A 26,975-nucleotide genomic window follows, 5' to 3' on the forward strand; every position below is an offset into this window, starting at 1 on the left:
CAAAGGCCAAGTTAATGAAAAGATCATTACAGTTTAGCCCAGAGCGCAACAATGAGCACAGTGAGGCCCGCAAAACCGGGGCTTGGCTGGTTTATTGACACATGAAATATGATCGCTTCTTGTTATAGGGAGTGTGTGTAGCTTGGTTTCCTTTTTTCAATATTTTTTTTTTATCTTTCTGAGGTGCGTGCCAAGCGGGCATTATTCAAGCAGCGCTCAGCGAGTCAAAAAGCTTTGCGCGTGCGCGTCAAAAATGCGCAAGTTCCCTTCTCCCTCTCGACGGCCCAGAGACCAGCAACTCGGCCGAGATTAAGCGCAGAAGTGCGCAATCTCTGCAAACGGCTCTGAGCGGCAAACTGCTGTCAGTTTGACAAATGCGCCGGCCTCAGCGATTGTGACAGTTTTAGCGAACCCGTAATTAAGCATGCGCGCACATGCATAAATAGCATAAATATTGGCCAAAAACAAAGCAAATCCACCCCAGTGCACTCGTCTCTTTTTCTGCTGCCAGCAGGATGACAAATTGCCCGGTTGTTGCGGCGTTGGAATTTGCTTATCGCGCTTGCATTTGGTAATTAAAATAATGCACAGAAAGGTGTCAAGGACTTTCGACGCCAGCTGAATTTTAAAGAGTGGGCTGTTGGCCACACCAAGCAGCAGGTGGTGGCACGTTCAGGCCGAGCATGCGGGCTGCCACGGTGCGTATGCGCGATTTCGAGGTCTACAGAGGTGATTTAAATGCTTAACCAGGATGGTGATGGGACAAGCAAAATGACATGCTTTTACAAATTAAATATCATAATTGTTTGTTAGTTTATAGTCCAAATATTTAATTAATTTAATGGGTAATTTAACTTGTTTAAAACTGCCAGTGTGAACAGCCTTGAATTAATCAGATTCCTGCATAGATCCATTTATATCTTTATCAACAAGTTACTTACTTTTTTGGGGATTATAAAGCCTATACCAATATAAAATTGTCAGTGACTAAAACTGTCAGTGTGAACGGCCTTGAATATATCTGGATCTCAAAATATATCTTTTATCACTAAGTGGCATACTATTTTTTTTAGGCTTCAAATGTTTTTTGTTTTTCTAAAGCCAATGGCAATATCTAAAATGGTTGACCTATACTTTCAAGCAATAAAACTGTCAGTGTAAACAGCCTTGACTCAATCTGGTTCTCTCATTAAGAATATCCGTAATTTTCGCCAACCCGCAATTACCCAACTGCTAATTATTTTTCAAGCCTTGTCGCCGAAATGATCTTGTTAGTCTAACCGTAATGAACCAAAGCCAAGCCCAGCCCTGTTTGAGTGGCTCACCGACCATAAATGTCAACATTTTGGCACGTTCAGCGGGATTCCTATTTGTGTACTATATATATTCATACTCACACCACCGGCCACGTATCTAAGCACGCGATCTGCACCGCGAAAGGCAAAGCGGTTCAACATATTTGCATAATTTACCTGCAAAGAAACAACAGACACATAAATTATTTTCATTTTTCGCTGGCAAAAAGCAAAGGCTTTTTAAAACAAATCGCATGGTAATAATATTTAAAGCCCTGGCCACACCTTTTGCAATAAATTGTATACATTTTGCCGTCGCACACATAATAATTAAATGCACTAAAAAATGAATTAAATGCACCGATTCGATGAACTGCCACGAGATGCGGAATCGAAAACGAAATCGAGAGACGTCTGCACTGCCGGCAACTTCATTGATAAATAAACGGGAAAAATGCTTTTCACCGAATAAAAAAAAGATACAAAATCCGAAAACCAAAAACCCACCCGAAAAAGTGAAAAATATGTACGCCCTATGGCGGGGCAGCTTGCTGCACGATGCTTCCTGCACAATATGCAACAATTTGTTGCACGTCCGGATGTTTACAACAAAATAAACAACATATCGCGCGTGCATTCAATGCCCATCAATATCAAAATCAGATTCGAATTCGAATTGTAATTTGAATTCGCATCTGACTTGCATGCATGTAGTTACAACTCGTTATGGTTTTGTTTTCTCTGGCCGATCAAAGTCGCCAGTGGATTTATTATATAATCGCTGGCAGACCCGGCCATAATTGGGCGCAATCAATCAGCCGGCTGGTGATTGGTGATCCGATCGATTGAGCCCGATGAGCCGCTAATCTGCCCGCTGACCCACATCCCGAGTGGACGACTCCCATCGCATCTCGCGGTGCAGGTGAATGCACCCGCCGTATTTTGTTTACTAATGATCGCCACAATGCAGCACCGCTAGCCGCGTTTTCCCGAGTGCCCCGATCTGTTTGAAGAGCCGTAATTGTTCTCTAAATTATTGGATGCAATGGCCTCCGGAGGGCTTGTCGCCAGTGATATCTGTCTGTCTGCAGGTCTGTCTCTGGGTCTGTCTGTTTGTGGCTTTTTATGCCCGTCTGCGGCTTTGGGGTCGTCATAATGAGGTGCCAAACGTAAATATGAACAAGAGATTTTTCCACATGCCCGACACATATTCGTGCTCCCCCTTTTGACAGCGACAAATGTTGGGTTCTTTAATGAGATTTTGGAAATCTCAATCTCCCAAGGTGTTCGACACACTCGGAGAAAATAAGGGGAAAAAAATGACAATAAGATGCTGTATATATTTCTACATTTTTAAGACTGTTGTTCATATAAGCTTTTGTAATTGCTAATATTAATTTCATATTCAATTATTAAAATAATATTGGGAGAACATAGCAATAATGTTCAATATTTTCTTTAAGTGTTAAGAGCCTATTTTCACTACTAATTCGTTGCCATGTAAGCCCTTGTGTGCCCCTTATGAGCCGCCTAGGTACTGCAATGTGGTTAACCCTCTGAGGCCGTAACTCATTCTTGTCTCCATTGCCCCAAGAAAAAGCAAACACAGCTGCTGGGCCCATTGAAGCTAGCAATTGTTTAGACATAGTTGCCGCCAAAAAAAGAATATCGGAAAAACGAAACTGAAACAATTTACAATAAATATGGGATGGGAAAAACATTCGGCATGACTGAGAATTGGGGACGCCTCGCTGCTCCCAATACCATAGCCAACAACCAATTTGTTTATTCCATTTGATCTTTTTCTGATCGAACTTTGTTGTTTTTGGGCAAAAGCGCAGTGCGCTGATAGAATTGTAACAACTGTCGCGGCATAAATAAAGCTATTATGATTTATGCGGCACAGACGATTACGAAACTCGTTAGAATGTTGCAGCCACGGGCCAAACCGATGGATGGAATGGATCCAAGACCGAGGACGGGGGGCCCGTGGATTATTTGCATGTCTAGCGCCAATAATTCTAAGGCGTGCGCTCTGATGATATTCCAAGTGGTATCCAAGTGGTATCCCGGTGCCCACTGCCCCATCCACCGTCCTCTGCACCGCTCCACCTCTCAGATTTCGACGTTTTGATATGGCGTGAGGCTATATTGGCAATCTGCTGGGGCTTTGGCTGTGAATGTGCGTGGAATTGTGAATATCTGCGATTGCAATTGCAATTAAAAGAAAGCAGGCGCTGGGGGATTTCGGGGGGCTTTTCCTTCTCGGGGGATGCCCACCATCTGCAAATGCAATCTGCGAGCATGGCTCTGGTGCATGTAAGCGGCGCTTTTTATAAGCATCGCTTATCAAGCTGCACCGCCTTGTAGTTGCTGTGGTAACTGCAGCGGTTGTTGCTGTTGTCATTGGCAGATGCAACAGTCGATTGGCCACAGGCACCACGCAAAAATTACAAAAAAAATAGGTATACAAAAGGAAGTGCTGATTTGCTAGCAGAAGCTTGGAATACCCTTTAAAGTAACTCCAGAAAAAGAGTATCTTTGGAAGGAAATAATACTTTAATAATAAAATAGGGTTGTATATCACTTGATGAATATTTAATAAAGATATAATAATACCATACTTTTATACCGCTTTATTAAGATTATCTATAGTACTAAATGGATGTAAATAAACCACTTGATTTCCTTATAAGTCTATCCTGGGAACTGGAAATCCTTTTAGATAATCCAAAAGAAAAGCCCTTAACCAACTAAAGATACCCTTAGTTAGACTCTGAGGAAAAACCAACGCCCAGCAAGTGAAAATCAGAGTGAGTCATGGCTCAGACTGAGACTCAGCAGGCAAACCAGAACGGCCCACAGACAAAAGCCTCATTAGGCGGGCTCTACAGCGTGGTCTCGACGGTCGAGGGTCGGAGCCGGGGGTCTGGGAGCCGGGACTCGGAGCTAGGGTCTTGGGACTGGCGGCCTGCGATCGTTTCAATTTCAGTTTCAGCGTTGGCGTTGAAAGCGCGTCGAGCACTCCTCTTTAAGTACATAGTTACAGTCATTGCAGGATCCGCACGATCATCATTATGGTCATCATCATGTTGCACCCATAAAGCGAATTATGCCATTTGCGTAAATTATTGTCAAGTGGCCCCGGCACACTAAATCATAGAGATGCCAGGCTCCTGATGCCTGCCTGGACGCCTGGATGCCTATATCCACGATGCTGGCGATGTTTTTCACGCCAATCAAATGGTTATGGGCTCTCCACAGAGAAGTGAAATCAAGAGTTCAGCGGAGGTGACCCACAAAATGTGGTTAACGATATCTCCGAGATTCATATTTATTTTTGCCATGGCCTATTAAAACATACAACTTTATAACTTGTTCCACTTTTGGCATGTTTCGTGTTCTCGAGCTGCAGTCTGCAGGCTCCGAACTTTCTTATTAAGAATTATATATGCAGCCATAATGAAAAGCCATAAAAAATGATACTTATAAGAGGAGAGCTCGTCGCTGCGCTCCCTATTGCACATTTGCCACATCGCCTGGGTATATGGCCCATGGAGCTCTGCTCAAGAATTTGACCCAGAAATGGAAGTTGCAGTTGCAGTAACGCGGAAGTGTTCTTTTTTTACGGCTTTTTACTGCCGAATGCTGCGGCTTCTGATCAGCCGAGATGTGGCTGCCTTTCAGCGGGTATAAATAAATTTAATGACTCAATTTGTAATGAGAAATGTGGGCTGTTTGTTTGCTCAGATCGCCCGAAGATTGCACTCCTCGTAAGCTCCACTTGCAGACTTTTGCCATAATTCTGCTTAAATTGAAGGCATCGCGGCTGCTGTGTTGGTTTTAATCAAAGGACCATTCAGAGGAGCCATTCGGTTCCACTTAAACTTAAATAAATTACATAATTTAAGGTTTTTTTTGCTCCCCACCAAAAGAGAGTTCTTTGTTCTGGCTTGAAAAATATCCCCAAAAAAAGTATGCAAATTCATGGCGATTCCCTGGCGTTGACATCACCCTTAAAAACAGGTTCATAAATTACGTAGCATTAATTTCAAACTCCCCTTTGTTTAAGTCTTATTTGCTCGATTCGGTAGGTACAGCGAAATCCACTTGATTGCAAATTGTAATGCAAACACAGGCCGAATTCTTATACTTTTAACAAATATTTATGACAAGAGTGTCAATAGGCCGTAGCACATAAAGGCTGTTAATTAACATTTATTGTTTGCTGATACTACAAAAATACGAAAAATAAAAAACAGAAAAAACCCGAATTAGCTAGGAGAACAACAAAGGGGTCTTTCTGGCCATAAAATGGCATTCAATTTGCTGGCCGTAAAACTTTATGAAGGTTTGTATAGTATAGTTTTGCGCATTGTTTGCTATTGAAATTGGAACTCGAGCGAGTTAGTCGTGGCCGATTTGCTAAGAGCTATGCTAGAGGCTCTCTGCAATACGTATATTTTTTGTAAAATGCCGAGAGGAAACAAAGAAACTATTTTTATTCCCACTGATAAGTGGAGCGACTTTGCCCGCTCTAATCGGGGAAATGAAGTCTGGCGACTGGTAATTAACCCAGTGCATTTTTGACCGCTGCCCGCCAGCGAGTGCATACAAATTTTCATCTTTATGGCTCACAGAACAATTTAAAGGACTGACAAACCAAATTGATATGATTGGGGCAATGGATGGCATGGGCTGGCATGGTAGCTGCCTTTGTCTTTGTCTTGTAAACAAACTAATTAAAACTGACACTGACGGCGGATGACAATTTACGCAGCTGTCTGGGAAGCAAAAAAAAAGGGAGTGCTAAGCTGGCTTTCCTCCCTTTGTGGCACTCAGCTTAATTGAAATGTTGCACGCACAATTGCCGCAGACTCCAGTGGATGCACTTCAAAGATGCAACATTCAAATGGGAGTTGGAATGGCAGTGGAAATAAAAATGGAAATGCAATTCAAGCAATTATTATTTAAATTAGCAGCAACAAATTGGCAAATGAGGCAGCCGCAACATGTTGCCAACAGCTGTTGCTGGCAACACATGTTGGCCACATTTTCCAACCAAAAAAAAGAGGAAAACTCAATATAAGAAAAACCAGCAGCAGCCAAGTTATGACTCTAACATGGCAAATGCAAAAATGCCAGCGATTTGTGTGCACACACACCTAGATGCTGAAACCACGATGATGGTGGTGCGGTGGGTACTGTTTTCAGTGGTGCGGCGGGGCTGCGGTGCCACTATGGAGATGTGGTGCTGCTGACAACGACGACAGTCAGTCTGGCAAGACATGCGAAACGTGGGCAAATAATTATACATGGATACCCGACCAGCTAGATGTGGTCTCTGCTATTTTTTTCCCCCACCTCAGTACCCGCGATCTGGCTGCCATTGTAATTGTTGTCTATTTGGTGTTGGCTTTAAGCGTAAATGCAAAGCCAGGGCAACAATAACAGCAGCCGATCAGGCTTAACCCATTGAAAAACGCGGCATATTTTGTAAACTGCTGAAATGTTCTCGGGAACTTCGAATTTTACAGAGAGAAATGAAAATTCCTTTTAGAAATTCCACCAGAAAATCAGAATAAGGCAGCTCAGCTATTTTCAAAGTTATATGATAAGATCCAACAAAAATTTGTGTGTAAAAAAAAAATATACAACAAAAATTTCACAATTATTTAATTCTTAAAAATTTTAAATTATCCAAAGAGATTTTTAATATATATTTTTATAATTTGGGGTCTTCTGTGAACATCCTGAATAAAAAGTTCTCATTTTAAACTGAGTAAGCCCCTCCCAAAAGAGTTCCATTTTCAAATATCTATTCTATTTTAAGTATATAAAGAAGTTTCCTATGGTACTAATTTTTAAAAACGTTGACTTATCTAAAGAGTTTTTAAATATATATATTTTTTTCAAATCTCGTGTGAACATCCTGAGCACAAATTTCTCATTTAAGGCAGATTAAACCGCTCCCAAAAAAATTCCTTTTTCAAAATAGTACTCTATTTTATTATCGAATTACTTCATTTTTTTATCTAGTTCTTCAAGGACAATCAGAGGGTTAACTGAAAATTGTTACACTTTGTTGTTATTGCTGCCCGCGCTTGTTGTTATTTCTGTCGTTGGCCCCGAGCTGCCTTCCAAGCTGAACCGGTGACAATCATAATTTTTCATAACTCAACCGGTTTTCGACTGACGTCTTAGGTTTTGCCTGCTCTGCGCTAGCGGCAGTTTTCCAGCGGTTTTATGCGGGAAGCAAGTATTTGGCGCAGTGTGCGCGCTGCACATGCGCAGTAATGTGCGCACAAGTGTCGTCGGCGTTGGCGTTTTGGTTCCTCTGTTGCTCGGTTCGGGCCAAGTCCGCCGAGCGGGCTCAAACGACGGGGTCGGGGCTCGGTTCAGGGTTCAGGAACGGCGTCGTGCTCATTGCACAAAAGAATAATGTGGCATGTGCTCGGCCTGTAATTACCTGGCCTCTCCGAGTGCCAAAGCCGGATTGTGTTGGTGTCTCGAAAACTGGCTCTCGTAATTAGCCGTATTTTTATATTTTTCGTTTTTGCTGCTCGCAATGAAGGCCCTAGGGCCAAGGTATTTCCAGTTATGTTTTGCATAAAGCGAGAGATTTATGGCTATAAAAGGAGATTTTTTGAATATCAAGGTTGGTCTATCAAAATATAAATGCGTCGCGCCCCGTAATTAATCTGTAATACCTTACTTCTGCTGGAGATATAAAATATAAGAAATGTTGTTTATTTTTTCCAGTTAAAGCTATCTTAAATGTCTAGTTTCAAGGTATTACCAAACAAAATAAACTTTATAAAAGCATAGCATTTGATAGATTGAAAACCGTCCGAATCGGTTTGACATTTTGAGAGCATGTTTCAGTTACAAAGTAAGAAACCATTTCGATTCGTTTTATCTGCGGCTGCTTTTGAGCATCAGTAATTCTCTTGGCCTGGCATTTAGGCAGTTGTTGTTCCTTTTTTTGTTTTTGGTTTTTTGCTTGAACATCTGTGAAATGTAGACGGCGCAGAGCAGTCTATAATTTTCAAACATTCAAGTGCCCATCACCCGGCTGGCAGACCCATTTTTCTTGGAGGCTGTCTTGTGAAAGGAAGTTTGCGGCTGCTTAGCCATTGCTACATTACATTGCCAAAATGCCGAGCAACTTGACCAGCAAAAGCTGCAACATTGGCAGAAACAACGGGCAGCGGCAGCAACATGAAAAACTATTGCAGCTGCAATTACTCGCACTTCAAAATGCCAACATTTTGCACAAAGAGAATTTTTCGCTGTTGTTTTCCCTGAGCAGCAGCGGCAGCAGCAGGAAAACAGAAACAACAAAAGCCCAATGTGGCAACATCAATCATTTTGCATTTGCATGCAACAGACAGTAGCAACAACACAGTGGGAACGCCAAAAGTGAGGCATAAATTAGCCGGAGGCTTTGTGTTAAGTTTAAATATTGCACTTGCCTCCCCTTCGCCCCTTGCCCATTACCCCATTTTATCCACGGGATGTGCACTTTGTGGTCTGCTTAGCTTCATGGGAGTAAAAGTGTAAAACTGTTTCCCCGAACTCCTTTGTTGCGCTGACTTCATTCTAAAGATACTGAGAGATACTGAAAGATACTTTCGCTGCCACACAGTTGCAAGCCACTTGGCGTATTTTATTACCAACATAGCATGACTCATGACTCACGACTCAAAAGCCCATCCACGATGCGTTGTCATCCCGGCTCTTCATAATTGTTATTGCCTTTTTTACGGAGTTTGCCCCAAGGGTATTTCCCAGTCACCCACTCAGAAACTTAGCAGAGGACCATTTAGGGCAGTTCTCGGAGACTGGAGACTGGCACCCCATAGACTGGCCACCTTTGTTCTGACTCAGTTCCAGAATCGGTTGTAAAAAAGACTGCTCTCGATATTATTTATTTGCCTTTGTGACTAAGAAGGACTACCAAGAAGTGTAAAGGATTAGCCATGGTTTTATTTAAGAGCTACACCATAAAAAATGGAATAATAATACCTCAAATTTAAATAAGTAATTATTAATATCTACCATATGATTTAAGAACTTTTTCACTAAATAATAAATATTTTCTTCAATTAAGAGAATCCTTATTAGATGATTTAGAGCTTAGATACATTTTAAAATAAGTATTTCTTATTTTAAAGTTAGAAAAACATACTGTATCCTATTTATATTTTGCCTAATATTTTAGTTTACTATTCTTCATATTTTTTCCCACCTTCTTTTCCAAGAGTGTAGACCCATAGTTCTGATAGCTCTTCCTCCGCAGCAAGAAATCCTTTTTCCCCGTTCGTGTTAACCGCATAAAAGACGCTGACATAACATTTCGCAGGCGAATGATTTATGCTGAAACCGAACAGAAAATCGCATAAACGGACAGGCTTATCTCAATGAGCTGCTGCCAATGGCCATGGGGGCCAGCCGAGGAGCCACCGCCGGAGTCCGGGACTTTTGGCCATATATGCGTGCAGCCACGCAGAAAAATAAGAAAATAAAAAAAAGCGAGACAAAACAACACAAGCGGCGATATTGATAGGCGCAATTAATTATACGCGCCTCACACTGACAGTAAGCGTTTTGCTTTGGTGGCCCCCATACCCCTAGCCCCCTCTCTCTCTATCTCCCTGCCGCCGTCTCTTTCACTCACCCCTCGCGCCGTCTCGCTCTGGCCCCATCGAACGTCGTTGCCGCGTATCAATGACCAAATGACATATTAGCCTTCGTCTTAGTGTAAAAAGCCGCGATAACTTTGGCAGACGCACACGCAATGTGCCTCCAAGAAGGCAGCAACAACAAAGAGCCATTCGAAAAATAAAAAACTACCACAGCGACCGAGTCAACTTAGAATCTAATCGTTTATTGAACTCCCGAGTCAAACCAGAAACCGAACATAATACGCATACGCAGCGTGCGCCGCCCCATGAAAGCGATTGAAGTCTACGATTTTTCGGTAAACTGGAGCAGACAGTGTCCAACTGTGTCGCACTGCTGGCCCGCTGGCGGCGTTGAGAGCTGGAAATTACGACCTCAGGCCCCCTTTCGAAGCCAGGCGATCCAATATGATACGATCCACCGATTCACCGCCCCCCACAGGGCTCTAGATTTCGATTAGGAGGCCAGCTAGTACAGTGTGGGAAAATCGTGATTAATAGGAAAACTGTATAAATTAGTTGTATTATATCCCAAAAATTCGTATCCCAAACATGTATATGGTATTGTTAAGATACTCATAGTTAGGAACTACTTTTTAGAGCCTATAGATCATCGTGCTAGAACTGGCTTATTAGATCCCATAAATTGGATAATGGATTACTAAGATACACATAGTTAGGAACTACTTTCTAGAACCTATAGATTATAATTTTTAAAGTAGAAGAAATGGAAACAACATAATTAGGTACTTCCAGAAAACAATCATATAATATTGAATAACCATTCTATTCCATAATTTCCAGAACGTTTCATGGCTTTAATTACGACCTTTTTTTCGGTGTAACCGTATATGCATATGGATTATGCTGTGGGAGTAGGAAGTTGATGTGCACGTTTCGTTGAAATATGAGTAGCTAAGTGACTTTATCACGGTGGCCCCCAACCAAACCGTACAAAACCCAGGCGAGTAGAAGAGAAGTGTGGAGACTGGCGCCATTGATTCCATTGCATTCATTCCCATGAACTTGGAGTGAATGCAACTCCCACGCTTTAAAGTAGCTCGTTTGGGATATTTGTCACGTCTTTGTTGCGGCTCTGAATGGTCGCTTTCCTAGAGGAAAGTCGCTTCAATTTCACAGGTCTAATTCAGCCCTATTCTGTTCTGTTCCCTCGAAAGTTTATTTACGAGCCCGGAGCGTGTGGTGTCTGCCTGGAATTCCGAATGCCCAGGAACAACTAACACTAATGGCCCTCGCTGCAAGCCTAAGAGCTTGTTTATTCGGCCAAAGTATTTTCTTTATATACAGTATGGTAACAAAGCAATTCTTCCCTTTACAACATTGTTGAGACTGCAATTGCGAGTTGCACAGCAATTTCGACATTATTTAATAAGCATGAGGGCGTAGCCGGCAGCTTAACCGCTTGGGAAACTAACAAAAATCGAAGGCAAATTGTCAGTTACTACTGTGTAATCAGCCGAACAATAGCAACAATCATGGCTGGGCAATGCTTTCAGCTTTCAACTCTCTTCCATGATTTGCTAAACAATTACGAGTGCACTCGGTGAGTACTGGCCGTATACAACAAATAGGTTCTACAAGCACTTTAGATAAGGATCTTAATAGAATTGCCAGGCGAAATGCAATCCAAACACAGATACAGATACAAAGGCAGGGAGGCGAGTTGCGACCTAATGATATTTATCAGCCATTCGTACGATTTCCATGAGGGCATCATCATATTTACAAGTTAATATTTACGCTAACAAGATTCGCCCGGCCCCACATCTAAGTTGCTGATCTAGCCACAGGCTCAATCTGTGCGGTTGTGTTCTCCTCTCTCTGGGTTCTTTTATTCGGTATCCGGAGTCCGGGATCTTGGGTTCGTAGTCCCCGAGCCGATGGCCCCCCGCACAAAAGGATCGCAATGGCACACGGCTGCGCAGATGGAGACACTTAGATATCGGGGGAGGGCGACATGAGTAGACAAGCAGAATGCTTGTTAAAGCGCACAACATGCAGATTTCATTAAAGATATCGCCGGATGGCACTGCAGCCGCTGAAGGGAGCCACTTTGCATGTGGCAGCCAGAGAGCAAAAACTGAGATGCACTGGGAAAAGGAACTATAACTTGGGGATAAGAATATAGCTCGAGAAGGTCTAGGTACTGGGTAAAGGATAAACTTTAAAAGTGTAACTCTCTAGCTTCAAAAGGTTCTTTGCAGAAAAGGTACTGCACATATGACACTATCTGAATATATTCCAAATATTGCTACCACGCACTGATATATCATGGAACTTTATCGATTTCTCAATCTCATGTTAACTATATCTCAGATCGATTGGTATTTAAAAAAAGGGAATTCCAACATAATGTAAAGTGCTAATCGACTGACAACTGCTAGCTAATGTAATGTTCTGAAGAGACTGTTTTTTAACTTCATGGTAACTTTATTTTAACTTAATCTTAACCTGATGATAACTTCATGTTAACTTTGTAGCATGCTCATTTAAACTGTGTTCTAACATTATGTGAACAGCATTTTGACTTCATGTTAACTTTATTTTAACGCTAACTTAATGATAACTTAATGTTAACTCCGTGTTAACTCCTTCTGACAGATAGCAAACTAGAACCCTAACGTGACATTGAGAAAAGGGCCAATAATCCCCAGCACTGACACCCTTTTTAGCTCAGTGCAGGGAATCAACCGCAAACAGTGATTTCAGCGGATGTTGTTGTTGATGCGAATGTGGTGCAATATGCCCCGCTGCAGACCGCGAATTTCCGACGCGAAAGTGAGGAGCAAGGAGTGCTCCCTTCTCACTGGCAGCTTCTAATGAAAGTCTCACAGAGCCACAACTGACTGACTGTCTGGCTCGGTTGACTGTGGCCTAATAGCCGCGGTAATAAAATGGCAATTGAGTGCCTTTATGGCCGTGTCCCATCATCCTGGCCTGGTCCACAGCCGTGGGGCATCCTTTAATGCCCCGTGGCCGGGGAGCCATAAAAATACTTGTTTACGCATGTACCAACAACTCTATACTCTATGCTCCATACCGACTGAATCCCGGCTTGGTAATGCGCCTGCGGTATCTGCGGTTTTTGTTTTCGGCAGATCGCCTTTAGGACTCATCTCTCGCCCGGAATTGTTTATGTTTATTGGGGGCATAAGTTTGTGCTATTTTATAGTTTTATCGCTTACACATGTCGAATGCAATTTGCCGCTGGGCGGGCCAGTTTACGTTTATTGATTTTAAGTGTGAGTTTATGCGGTGCCCTGCCCGGATAAAAAGGGATATCATAAAGTGATGCCCGGCCCTTTTGGCATTCGTTCGGCATGTCAACTTCATAAGCAGCGCACACGAGTTAACGCTGCGATCTATGGGCCTCTACGGATCCCCGCCGAGATCGGTAATGAAAAGGGGGGCAGGGCCTTCTGAAAGGCGGCATAGTCATAACCCAAACAAATCAGAAGATTAAAGCAGATCTTGGCCATCAAGGCACTTGTTTGGATTGGCTTTATGGTAAACTGGCGAGGAGATGAACAACAGCTCAACAGGCACTTTAGAGGCCCTTTGAGTTGCAATTTAGGCATAATCAGGCTGTTAAAACCAGCTTGATCGTTGATCAGAGAGCACTGGGAGAAAAGGATTGGAAATATTTGAAGAATATTTTTGGATATCGAATTATTCAAGCTAAAAAATTGAAATGTTCTTTAAAAGATATCAATTACTGAGGCAACTTTTTAAGATCCTTGAAGTGAAAGTAAATATTCCTTAGAGATAATCTCCTGTGGTTTTATTTCAAAGTGTGTCTAGATCTGACCGATTTCTGTGAAGACTGCATGTCAAACCAACTCGAATCAGTGGGGCTTTCGAGTGCGGTTTTCGAGGTGTACCGCCGAGTGACTGGCTCTTGTGACTTACTAACCCTGCGTATGCGTAATATTTGTTAGCCGCTTCTGCTGTCTTTTCAGCACTTACTCTCGTTTCTCTTGCCAAACTGACTGATTTTCGTTCTACCTGGGCAGAAAGCCAACTCTTTATCTCTCTTTGTGTACTTTTATGGCTTTTTCCAAAGTATTAGTTATCTCAAATGTCGTGGATGTTCGATTTCTTCGCTACTTTTGACGCAACCCGTTTGGATATATTAATGCGAATTCGATTTGGAAATGTTTGACTTCGATTTGAGTCACAGCGGGTTTAAGAGAATCTTTTATTTTATTGCCCCGAAACGGAATTATGCAGAAATCGTGTGAGCGCTTATTGAAATGCAAACAGTTGGGGAGCAACAGAAGCGACATGACATGGCGGTACATATTTGCATGAGAATTAGAAGCCAGAAACAAGAGACTCTGCAGTTTTGCGCTTGCGCAGAAATCTTGTTCGGCATGGGGCGGCCTTATGGAGGTGGTGCTGGCACTGGTGGGGCATACCGAAAATAACTCGGCGGCAGCAACATCACATCGCCAGCAGCAGCAGCAGCACACGAGCAACCTCAAACTGGCCCAGCAGCAACAGCAACACAAATGGCAACATTAGCGCAAATTTCAACGGGGCACAATTTGAATTTGAATTTTGTTTTTGTGCGACACTCACAAACACGTTTTCTGTATATATTTATTTTGTTTTACTTTTTTGGGCCTTTTATAATATATATATATATGAACGACGTATAGAAAAAGCCAAGCCGGAGACAAAACCGAAAAAAAGAATTCCCCCCGAGCCAATGACTTCGAGAAAACATGTGTTGATTAACATAAATGATTTCTGTGCGGCTCAAAAGCCTGTTCGTCTGCCATTTGTAAAATGTAAAAGCATTTTTGGAAATCTTTATTGCTGCTCGGTGTCAAAACGTAAATAGCAGCTGGCAAATATTTATTGACTTAATTGGCATATTTGCTCGGCGGCTGCGAAAGTTTTGCTTTTGAGTTAATTAAGAAATTTGTTACATACCTTTTTCGGCTGCAATTTTCATGCAAAATGTCCCGGCGAAATGTCCAAGCTGCAAAGAGAAAGCCAAAACGAAAATAAGGTTAGTTTATTTGTCAACTAATCAAGGCAATCGTCTCGATATTTGGGCCTTTGTTTGGCTTACAACAAAATATTGGCACGCACCGCGCTATATGCTAATTTGGCGCTGTATCTTTCGCATGATAAATGCCCCGGCTAAATGCATAAATTTAAGCCAAGTTAAGCAAACAGCTGAGCAGCTGAAATCAGGTAGTTTTTAAAGGTTGCTAGGCCAGTTTCGTTTGCCCAGCTGGACACTGAATTGACAGAAAAAAACAGTGGAAAACACAAAACTCGACTCGAGTATGGGCCATAAACCAAACGCAAATCGATAATGCAATAAGGCATAAATTAGCGGGTGATTAGATCAAGATGCACAGGAAACTAATGTGATTTTGCAATAAATTAGGCATTTCAACCATCTAGAAAACCAAAGAGAGAAAATTCTAATTCAAAAACTTCAAAGCCTCTGATTACAGCTCTATAAACCTATTATACATTTGTATCGTAAAATATTCAAAACATATATTATAATATAGGAGCTTCTAGATTCATTACAAGCCATTATTCATTTGTTTAGCTATAATTCGAATCTATAACGACTTTTCTCTCTGTAACTGGCCAAATCCGTTCAGGAAGTACAAGGCCAAGACGAGTGACGTTGATTGCAAAATGTCTCATATAACTTGCAGAACAGCTTGCACAATTTTCCAGCAAGCAACAAAGCCCCCAGCGCGTCTTCTTCGTTTTCGTTTGTAGATTTTCCATTTTTCCATTTTTTTTCAGCACTCACCATCCTTCCTTTTGCAATTCAATCAGCTGACATAGGTAGCCTGCTGGCCAACGGAACGGAACCAGACGTCATTTGGAATACAAATCGCCCGATGTGGCACATCAGGTTTCGCCATGGCCGTCACTCGAACCAGTAGAATTTCTAAACTGGTTGGGCGACACAAAAGGCCGAGACGGCCAGTGGCTAAGAGCCAGTGCGAACAATGCATCTCGAGTCGTATACTAAATGTATAACGAATTCCGGTAGGTGCGGAGCTGTTTTTACTTTCAAATGCCTGGCATATTTGCCGATTTGCACAGCCCATGAGATGGAAAATAAAACCGCTGAGCTGCGGCCAATTTGCGTGTGTTAATTGAGACTAACTGCCCCAGTAGACGGCGGCCCTAGTGCTTTGATTAATTATAGACAGGCCGTCATAATTTACGACTGTCGGGGCTTGCATGACAGAATGCAATATGGCAAGAGATAAAAAAAGATCCACTGGGGAAATGTTACACAATATCGCACATCTGAAAACGAAAGCCCCATCTCTTGGCTCACAATTTATGTTGTGTTTTTCTAACCCAGAAAGAAAGAAAGCAAGCCACTCGAGGAGTTGACAAATCATCGCCAGATTTACTTTTCAAGAATTAATCCTGCAAATCTGCCGACTCATGGCCTAATCAAAAGTAAGAGTTACCCGAAAAGTGTTCATCAGCAATGAAAATAATACAAAACGTGGCGTCCGAATTAACCCATATTTTGCCAAGAGATGAACGCGAGCTTAACCCAAGGGGGAGGAAAAAGTGGAGAGCTTGCGTGCCTAGAGCCTATTGATCGAACTGATCGAACAGCAAATGGCAGTTGCAACTACTGACACACCTTTGGCCATAAAAAAGAAATATGTATATGGGCAGGTAGGTACGGTGTATATAGAAAACCGAAGCCAACTTGCAACTGTGGCAATAATGAGCAACTGCCAAAAGGGAGATAAGGCTGTGTGGGTGCCACCGAGCCACCAAGCCACCGAGCCACCAAGCCACCGAACCACCTGCATTTTCCATTTTCATTTTCCTATTTGATGCCGCCTGATTCGCAATCCGCGCATTTGAAAGCCTGCCAATCAGCTGGCAAACAATGAACAACTGCCAACTCCGCGGGCCCAGCGTGCGACTGCCAAAATATTGCATTGTGTGCACACGATTTCGTTATGCATTTCAAATGCAAATTGGTTTTGAAAGGTAATTGATCCCCGGGCTGCGCGCCAGTCAATGACAGAATAATTCTCCGATTGCGACTTTCAAATGCGGCGCAGGAAATACAAAATATGTGAAACAAAAAAACCGAAACCGAAAAAATAAAAGAGACCCACAAGAGATTTGTGAACTGATTTCGTATGCTGCCAGCAAACACAACGAAATCATGGAAATTAAATAAACTCCGCACGATCCCTGGCACATTTATTACTTTGAACTTGACAGCCGCTGACTAGATCCCACTAAAATATACGAAGGCACATACAGTGAGACCTCCCTAGTGGTGGAAACTACGGTCACAGAATAAAAGTTGAACTACATTCTGGAAATACTTATTATCTTAGGTTGGTTTTCCTTATCTAGAAATCCATTGTAATAAATAGTTTTTAAAAGAAAATATTTTCAATCTTTTAAAATTCCATTTCAAACGTTATAAATCATTGTATCTTAGGTTGACTTTCTTTATCTATAACTGCTTTTTTAATACAAGAATTAAGTAAAATATTTTGAAATTCCACTTCTAACTTTTAGAATTAAAAATTCCTTGACAAATGCTGAGTTTTATCATAAGCAATAACTGTAAATCTCCTTCATGTCACCGAAACTCTCGATTACCCAAGCCCCACTGTATCTAAAACCCTATATCTAGTTCTACCCGACTTTCTTTGATATGACAGCGTTAATTGAATTTCATTTTCATTCACATTTCCCCTCAGCTTTTTTGGGCGAGCCGAATGTGCCTCTAATCGGGCTGAATGGTTCATTGGCGATGCAGGGAAGCGTTACAAATTAACCCAGTTATTTATGATTATTTCGTTTTAACTTTGGGTATTAAAAATGATTTAGCCGCCTTGACAACTGCTGCGCTCCAATGCGTTTTGGGAGATGCAACTTCTGCTGCCGCTGCCAGATCTTGTAAATTGCATAATCGCCCAGCTGGACTGGGCTGGAATAGTATCCGCATCTGTATCTGTATCTTCTAGCCGGGCCTAAAACGTGTTCCCGGCCAACTGCTCCATTTCCAGCCCCTCCGCCACTCGTAATTGCCATGGCAATTTGCAATTGTGCGGCTCTGGTTCTGGCAGATTGATGCCTTAGTTTGATAATGGCCAATGTCGAGGCATGCAATTTTAACGGTTGCGCGGTGTCAGAAAGAACGAAGAGTTCCTCAGATCTTCAGATGTTCTGCGGTTCGGTCTTCGGTCTTTCGGAGATGATAATTCCCGGTAGCCGAAAACAAAGGGCAACAAACTGGCAACTGCAACTGTGTCAAGTGAGTCACACGCAGACAAAGATGATCCCGATTCCAATCCAGGTTCTTATTCCCATTCTCGTTTTCCCCCATTAAAAAATCATCAGTCACGTGCTCTTTTAGCCATCCTCTTTTTGTCACGGCAACTCTCTATTGTCTGAATTGGGGGCCCGGGTAAAAAATGCATTTAAAAAACGACACAGGTGACAGAAAATTAGCAAAAACAAAGTGTTATGTGCGACAGCTGAAAGAGCGACAATTAGGCGCATTTTGTGTGTGTTTCGTATTTTTTTCTTATTTTCTGTGCGCTGTCTGTCTGCCAGTTTGTGGCTATTGCATTGAATTCCCCAAAACCGAAAATTGTGCAATAACAATTTGCGCTGCACAAAAATGCGCGAGCAGCTTGGCCAGCAAAAAAAAGGAAAACAAAAAAATCCGAAAACTGAGACAAGTTGCGTGGTGGCTTTTGTTTCGTACACTGTTAAAAAATGAAAAAAAATTTTAATTAAAACTGTTCTTAAACAAACTTTTAAATTTGAAATATATTTTAATATACAAATAATGTCATTAAAAAATATAGTAGTTTGAATCAAAAAAGTCTAAGATATCTTATATTTATAGCATAAAGGTATTCCAAAATGAATTGATATATAATAAATGTATTTTTCGATAGATACCCATTCCCCTTTTTGCCAGTGCACTTGCATTGTGGCTGGGGGCGTGGTGCTGCAATTGTTTTGGCCTGGGCATAATATTCGAGGCATCGTAAATGTTTCACACAGTTCATTAAGCGAAACAAATAAATAAATAGAGTTTAATTGTGCAATCGTCGATAGAAATTGTCAACGCTGGCACTGCAATCGAACCATAAATGGACAAAAGCTCTGGTGTGGGGGGTGTTAATAGTCCCCAAAGCCTAATGAAGGTTAATGGACAGCATGGAACGGCATAAAAACGTGAAATTACCGAAAAAAACCACATAAACAGTGGAAAATTGTCAAAAACTTTTTCATTACTTGAGGAGCAGGGGGCATAAATCATGCAAAATGTACAGTTAATAAAACGATCGAATTTCATTAATTGTAAATTAAGCCCGTAACCCAAAACGCACATGAGAAGGAGACAGCTCCACCGATGCGAGAGTGGGTGAGCGATAGAGGGTGGGGGGAGGCATGGTTTTTGAAATGGTTTCCAGTTGTTTTCCCTGGCTTTGGCCTGGTCTGGTGTTTTTCTTCTGGGGACGAGCCACGACAACCACGCGGAAAATGCGCGACAAGGCGACGACGACTCCGCGATGGCGACAACTGCATGCCAAGGAAAAGCTGTATCGGTGGCAAGACAGAAACAGAAACAGACTTGGGCTGGGATTGGGCTGATGATCGCTGTGGCAGGGGTCTCTACAGATAGAAAAAATATGTGTCAAATCAAAAAAAAAATTTTCTGGTGCCAACTATCTATCTATTAATCATTCTATACTTGTATATACCACTATTACTATCACAGTTGATATTTTATTTGCTCCTCATCATTCCTCTAACTTTATATAGAAAGACGATTAAAAACTGCAGAAAAGGGTAACAATATTTGTAAAATATTTTAAATTTAAAATATAACTGAGGACCACCCCCACACGACGAGTCTAGCCGGTATAATGGCATTAGACTATAGTGGATAACTACCCACTTAAAATTTATTAAAACCTTTCAATTTTTCTCAGTGCCTTGGTGGTGCTCGGTGCGTGGTGCGTGGTGTCTTGAGCTGTGGTGCAGCTGAGCCTGAGCCTCAGCCGGCATTGTTGATTGGTGGCTGCAGTCGGCTGGCGACGTTAATTTCACTTTAACAAACATTTCGCTTGTCTGCCGCCGAGACCGCAAATGCCAAAGCAGACTTTTGCGGCCTGTGTGACAGATCATATAGAAATGTGTTGCATTTCTAATCAAACCGATCGATCAAACGGTAGTTTTATGTTTGCCTGAGTTTGAGCTCGAGTTAGAGTTTCAGTTTCGAGCCGTACTCCCCGTATGAGTTATGTATCAGCATTATAGGCGCACATATGGCGCTGGTTTGTTTGTCTAACCGCCTGTCCGTCTATCTATCTGTATCTGTATATCTTTCTGACAGACCCGCCCCTTTCCCCTTTTTTCTCCATGTGCATTCGATTTGTCTGTCTGCCTGTCTGGCTGTGCGAATGCCTCAGTTGACACACGATACTCTGCTTTAATAACGGTGGCCTGCATCTGTGTTTGCGTTTGTCAGTCACTCGATTCCATTTGATCGATCGCTGCTGAAAACATAATTTGGTCGGCGGCGGGTCTTTTAAGGAAATGCATTGCCCAAACAGAAAGTCTCAATTACACAGGCAAAGGGGCCCCTATAACTGCATTATGCCTAATGGCCCAGCTAATAGCCTTCATCCCTGGCCTTATGGCAACGATCGTACCCAAAGCCAGTCCCCCATTCGTAACCCTTAACCTTTCGCAGCAGCCCCTCTGTTCGGCAGTAACAACCTTGAAACCTGTGCTATAAACAATCAAAAACCCATTAACGCCTGCTCCAAAACCTTTTAGAGGGACCTTGCCGACTCAATGTTGTTTTACGAGTATTTACCAACATCATTACGATGAGGCTGCACATTTTCTCGAGAACTATTACAGCCACTAAGAAAAATTAAACAACCTTAAACATAGAGTCGTATTTGAACACTTCGGTTCGGAATAGTAGATATGTAAATTAAAGGGGTGTTCTTAAGATTTAAAAATGATATTATTATTCCAAGAAGACCATATTTGATGAATATTATACTTATCAAGACAGATACAAAAAGGTATCATATGTGTTCCTATATGTGCGACAATAGCTGTGAGTTTAGATATACCAACATCCACTGATGATCCTTCACCCCCACAGCAGCTAGATCTTCCCTTCCCTTGGGCCCATCGAACCGAATAGAGAAACAACGTTTTGTATCTTTACATTTCTAAGAAGCATTTAATGCCCAGGCGGGCATTGCGTGCTGCAGTCTGCGTCGCAGATACAGATGCAGAAAAAGATTCGGATACAGATGCCGATGGGCCGCTGGGGAGCCTTCTCGTAATTCCGACTTTGAATCTGCCTGGGTGCCACAAGTGTGACTATTAAATTGGCGGCGGTAATTCGAAGTTGTTGCAGTTTTCCCTGCAGTTTTCCATGGGCCAAATGTTCGCCATGGGCTGGGTTTTTCCAGTCTGACTGTGCCGGGGGACCACACAGCCGATTCTGTGGGATCGCCGCTTTGCGTTTGTTTGCTTTTTCCCTGCTTTTGCTTCTGCCTTGCTTTTGCTTTTGCCTTTACCTCAATTAACCCTCTCGTGTGTGCGTGCGTGTGTCTTGCTGTCTGTGGGGCATTATGCAACCGCTGCTCAGTCGTTGCGGCACATATGAAAAGCGAGTCTGAGCCCCTCCCCCTCCGTTCTTGTTCAATTGAATTTTTACGACGAATTTTAATGCCCCCAAAAACGGGCAGTGCAACGGTCCCTGCAGAGAGAGAAAATATAGTAGCACCACATTTGTATGTGGGTCATCAATTGGGAAGTTGTCGTGTTCCCAATTCCTCCATGTGTGACATATACTCGAACATTCTTTTCGATAAATAAAATATTTCGAGGGAGTAAAAAGGGAAACTAGTGCCGATATTATGAAAAAATACATCTCATTAGATTACAGACTTAGGAAATAATAAAATAGTTTATTGAATTACATAGTTATATAACGCAAGACACTTAAACCCTTTAACATATAAAAACGTTTAAATATTTTGGTAGTTCCTGTATTTAAATATTATCAATGAAGCCAAAGAGCATGCAATTATTTGATCCTATAGGCCTTGAAAAAAATGTATATAAATTCTTAAATAGGTTCGTACAAGTTCTTCTGATAAGATAAAGATATAATACCACTAACCCACTGGAAACTCATTTTTTTGTGTGCATACTGACTGGGCCACCCAGACTTTAATTGCCGATCCCGATGGGTAATTAAAATCGGCATGGTGGCTATGGCCTCTCGCAATCGCAGAGCATCTGCTGCCGCTGCAGAATCGCGAGGGAAATCTGATTAGCGACCTACGCGCGACATTTGCGGAGTTATGGCGGCATTTTCTGGGCTGTCAGTCCGCTCGGCCCGGCGACTCCAACTGGCCAGTCAGCTGGGCGTTGCCCACACGCTCCGCCGGCGGCTGTCAGAACGGTTTAAGGAGTCCCAGGCAGCCGCCCAACTGGGTGACAGCTGGCCATCGGGTGACAAATCAATAGGCCCCAACGTAGGCAGAGCCCCAGGAGCAGAAGCAGACTCCTCGGGACTCGAGAACCGCAGACTGCAGTCTCCGGATTCCGAACGCCATCGAGTGTAGGCATTAAATATGCTGCTGACACCTGGAAATCTGTCCCCCGGTAATCAGCTATAAAGCACATATCTCTCGCTCACTGCCCAAGCTGGCTGCCAGTTGATATTGCGACATGATCGAGAATCTCCACTGGGGCGTGGGCTTTGCAGCTTTGCAGCTAATTAAACGGCTTTGCTGTCATGGCCCCACACCAAAAAAAAAAAAAAAACGAGGAAAACTGAGAAAAAACTCAACTGAAAACCAGAAAAATATGAGACACCGACAAGCGTTTTGTAATGTACCAAGTTTGATGAGTTCAAAGACCGAACGTAAAAATACAAAGACCTCAAGCAGCGCTCACCGGAGATCGTAAGAAAATACACATTTTACAACCGGCGGCTCTAAGGTCAAGGACTTGGGAAATAGACTGGTGGCCAAAAAGAATCGTGAGCCGAGAAACGGAAATGGGTCGGTCATTAGATCAAGGTTTTCTTGGCGGTAGCGATTATAAAAATCAAGCCACCACCAGATGAGATCTGGAAGTGGAAGTGGATAATGAGATCGGACGGCAGATGAAAAAGCCCTATTAAAAGCCGTTCCAGCTGACATAATTTGTTTGATTGTCCATTGGCTGTGCGATTTGAAAACGCTGGCATTAATTTGCAATTCCCCTTGGCTTTGCCGTCCCCAATTGCCCATTGAGATTTCATCCGGCTCCGAATGCCAATTCTAATGTATGCGCACAAACAAAGCCTCCTCCTCGAATGGCCTGCGAATGCAAATTTCCCCCTTTGAGTTTTTTGTTTTCGATCAGGAGGACTCCGTTTTCGTCTGTCCCAAAGTGTGGGGCACAAGCCAAAAGGGGGGAAAAGCGGGGCTGTAGACTCTTATCTTGTCACTGAAAACTCGGATTTGCTGCCCTGTTTTTGTCTCTGCTCCTCGCAGAAAATAGCTGAGCTAACGTCGAATTGATGTATGTGTACACTGGGAAAGATGGGGGTTTTCTAAGGAAATTCTAGGAAAATTCTGTAGTATTTGGTGGTTTGGAATATTCTAAAAATACTTTTTATTGGCCAGAAAACCATGTGCACATATTATTTTAGTTTTAGAAAAAATCCTTCATAAATAAAAGAATAAATTTCAGGTATAGATCATGCTTTAAATTCATAAAAAATATCTAGTCACTGGAAAGCTCAAGAATTTAGTACTAAGGACTTATTGGATGCATATGCCCGTACTTTGCCAAATCAACTGCAATATAATGCAACTAAAAAGTGTAAGTCTCAGTGTATTTATGCCGGGACTTGAAGCTCAGGGGACAAAAAGAAAATAGCACAATGCGACCGACGATGGCTGGCCGGGAATGGAATGGAACGGCCTGACTGACTTGATACATTGTTGGAGGAAGTGATCTCATCGTAAATTACAAATTACACAAAGTCACGATATCAATTTCAGATATACCCGATGTGTTTGTCGCTGTTGCTGTTTGTTGTTATAATTAAATTGTTGTTTTTTCTTATTTTTCGCTGCGATCAGCGCACCCAACACGAAAAAAGAAATGTTTGGGTTCAAAAAAAACCAGCCATGGAAATTGATTAATGTATTTAAATTGATTGAGCGAGGCGAAACGAGCCGAAGAGGAAGAATCGGATGAGGAAAAAAGCCCACCAAAAGTCGACTAATTGTAGAAGAATATTTTGAAAAGCCGCCTCAGAAATTAACATAAATAAACAACAAAATCGTTAGGGTTGGGGGTCAAACACCTACGCTTGAAAGCCAAAAATAGTTAGCTTTGCCCCAGCACACGAGGTTCATTAGGAGCAGATCTGCATATGGAGATTATACATGGCTATATGACGACTTTATGCCCTATATACCCGTTCCATTTCCTATTTCGGCTGGCGAAAGGTGACGATGCTGACCCATATGCGGTGAAAGCCTCTTTAATCAGCCAGGCGGGATTTCGCCTTGATTTTTCCCCGGAAAATGCGGCAAAGTGTCTAGTCATGGCCCAAAGGCCGGCTATTAACTAACTGTGGCCCATTTCCAAGCCGAACACACTCAGTCTGGATGCCCAGAAACCACACACAAACGCCCCCACAGCCACAGGGGAATTTTAATTGGAATTTCATTTGACGGCAGGTCGAGAAACCGAATCTGATGATCTGGTTACCCCTGTGTTTCATATCTCCCGAGCGATAGTGTCAGAATGTGAATAATTTGAAGGTAAATACCGGCCATTATCGAAGATATTCGTTATATGCTGATAGAAAATAATACTGATTATTTGAAAATATCAGCGCAAAGATAGCCATTCTGATTATGGCTGAGCAGTAATTTTCCTCGCCTTTGGTCAATAAGTTTACAAGTTCGTTTGCCCCTCGGCTTTCTGTTGACACTTTTGGTCGGGCATCAAATGCGTTGCCAAATATTATGGGAAATATTCACCGCACAGGCAAATATTACTGCAGCCAAGTCACCGCCGCAGCTTAATTAATAAAGCAAATACAAATATTTTGCTATTTGCCCGCTGTGCATTAAGGCATTAAAGCCCAAGTGAACTTATGCAATTCGAGTGCACAACAACGACGGCCATAAATTTACACATTGTCATGTGCACCGGGCTCTTTGGTGGGATATTATTTTTTCTCAGCATGTTTTCGCCTTTATGTTATCTGGCCAAGTGTCGGTTGGCGTTGCGCTTTTCTAACAAATTCTGCCAGCGAGCTGGTGAAATATTTGCCAGCACAAGTGTTTCAATTTCGGAATTTCGGACAGGCGGAAAAAAGCGATATGCGATATGGCCCAGATGCCTGCCAGTCCGGATTGTAGGTGGTTATGTCACCTGGCCGCCAGGTTGACATGCTGCACATGCAACTGGGAGCAGGCCACACTTGCTGGGCCTTCCAATCGACCTTCAGCGTTTGGTAACTATGATAATTTAAGCCATCTCAGCGAGGCGATCCTGGCCACAGACAAGGTCAACTGCAGGCGCATAAAATCTGTGGCTGCAGCTCCAGCTTGGCTTTTATGTGCATTACAAATCAATATAAATCGAAGAGTTATAAAAAGCTGAGCAGACCATAAATAAGAGGCCGCTCACAATGAAATCTGAAGTCTGGAAACTGGAATTGCCCGGGTGAATGGCTGCTGCTGTTGCTTTTGCTGCCGTTGCTTTTGCTTTTGCTGTGCTTTTGCAGCATTGATAACCACCGGAGATGTGTGCTCTCGCCTAGCACATAAATCTTTTCACACCCAGAGAGGCTCTGGCCATCCAGCCAACTAGGCAACTGGCCAACCGGCTTTGTATCTGCGCAAAGTGCATGTAGTTTTGAAATTTGAGCTACGCATGCGACGACCGCAGCCCAGGCCCAGACTCCCAGCTAATTACTAGACCAAACCGAGTTCTGGAAAAATAATAAAACAACGCTGTGATTATCGCTAGTCATAATTTACGAAAAAAAGCCGTCGCTCTGGCGTTTTTTTTGCGATTTAATTGGCAAAGCGTAGCGGCATGATATCATATTCTACACTCTAGCAGCAGTAATCATTTATTTTTAGCCAAATTGACAGCCACCGAGCGGGCCGATAAAAGTGGCTAATTAAAGGGCGAGGGGAAGCGCGATAAGACACACGACGTCTGAAAGGCCTAGGAGTGCCTATAAATATATTTTTACAAAACATACAGCTTATCAATCTCGGCTCATTTGTCGCCTGGTGTGAATGATTGCCACTCGGCGGTTCAAGGTTCAGAGTTATAAAATACATCTGAGCAAGGAATCGGAATCGGAATCGGACTCGGTTTCACTTTTCATTCATCCTTAGTGGCCCAAACCATAAATGCCAACTCACTATTCCGATTGTTTGTACAACGCTGCGTATGATTGACGTGCGCAGCCATGGAGAAATTAATGAAAAACTAGACACAATAACACAGCAACTTGCCGTAATATGAAATTCACCTTAAAGCTTGGAAAAACGCACGGAATGCGTAATGAAACAGCAGAAAAAATACGAAAAAAATACAAAATAAATGTGCTTTATGTTCGGGTCTATGCTTTGATTGCGTACCTCGAAAATGTTTACAGCATTTGCTATTTTTGTTCAAGACAACAGTGCGGCACAGTGCGGCACAGTGCATACGCGGCGTATGCGCAATCCGAGCTGCTTTTCCCTCACTTTTCGCCGCTGCTGCTGTTGTATTTGAAAACGCATCGTGTCGTATGGCAATCAACGCGCACAGCTGGAAACTTCTAAGTTTGTTTACACAACAACATCGGCAGCAACACCAGCGGCATCTTGAAATGGGCAAAAAACCTACAGCAGCAGGGGGAGCA

The 26,975-nt window shown here is 42.5% G+C and overlaps 1 protein-coding gene across 6 annotated transcripts in view; it reads right to left on the bottom strand.

The window, feature by feature from the left end:
• The window catches only part of LOC108024520 (rho GTPase-activating protein 7), a 93,952-nt gene that overhangs the window by 48,805 nt on the left and 18,172 nt on the right, over nucleotides 1-26,975 (bottom strand). For 4 of the 6 annotated variants that reach the window (XM_017094471.3, XM_017094472.3, XM_044093373.2 and 1 more), the window contains one exon: nucleotides 14,939-14,987. The exons of 1 other annotated variant lie outside the window; for it this stretch is intronic. The gene's annotated coding sequence lies outside the window, so the exon portion shown is untranslated. Of the gene's footprint in view, nucleotides 1-1,397; nucleotides 1,473-14,938; nucleotides 14,988-26,975 lie in introns of all 6 variants that reach the window. One more of the 6 variants, XM_050889286.1, reaches the window with a different exon arrangement.

This window comes from Drosophila biarmipes, chromosome 3R, assembly GCF_025231255.1.
Source record: "Drosophila biarmipes strain raj3 chromosome 3R, RU_DBia_V1.1, whole genome shotgun sequence".
In the NCBI taxonomy this organism is placed as follows: domain Eukaryota; kingdom Metazoa; phylum Arthropoda; class Insecta; order Diptera; family Drosophilidae; genus Drosophila; species Drosophila biarmipes.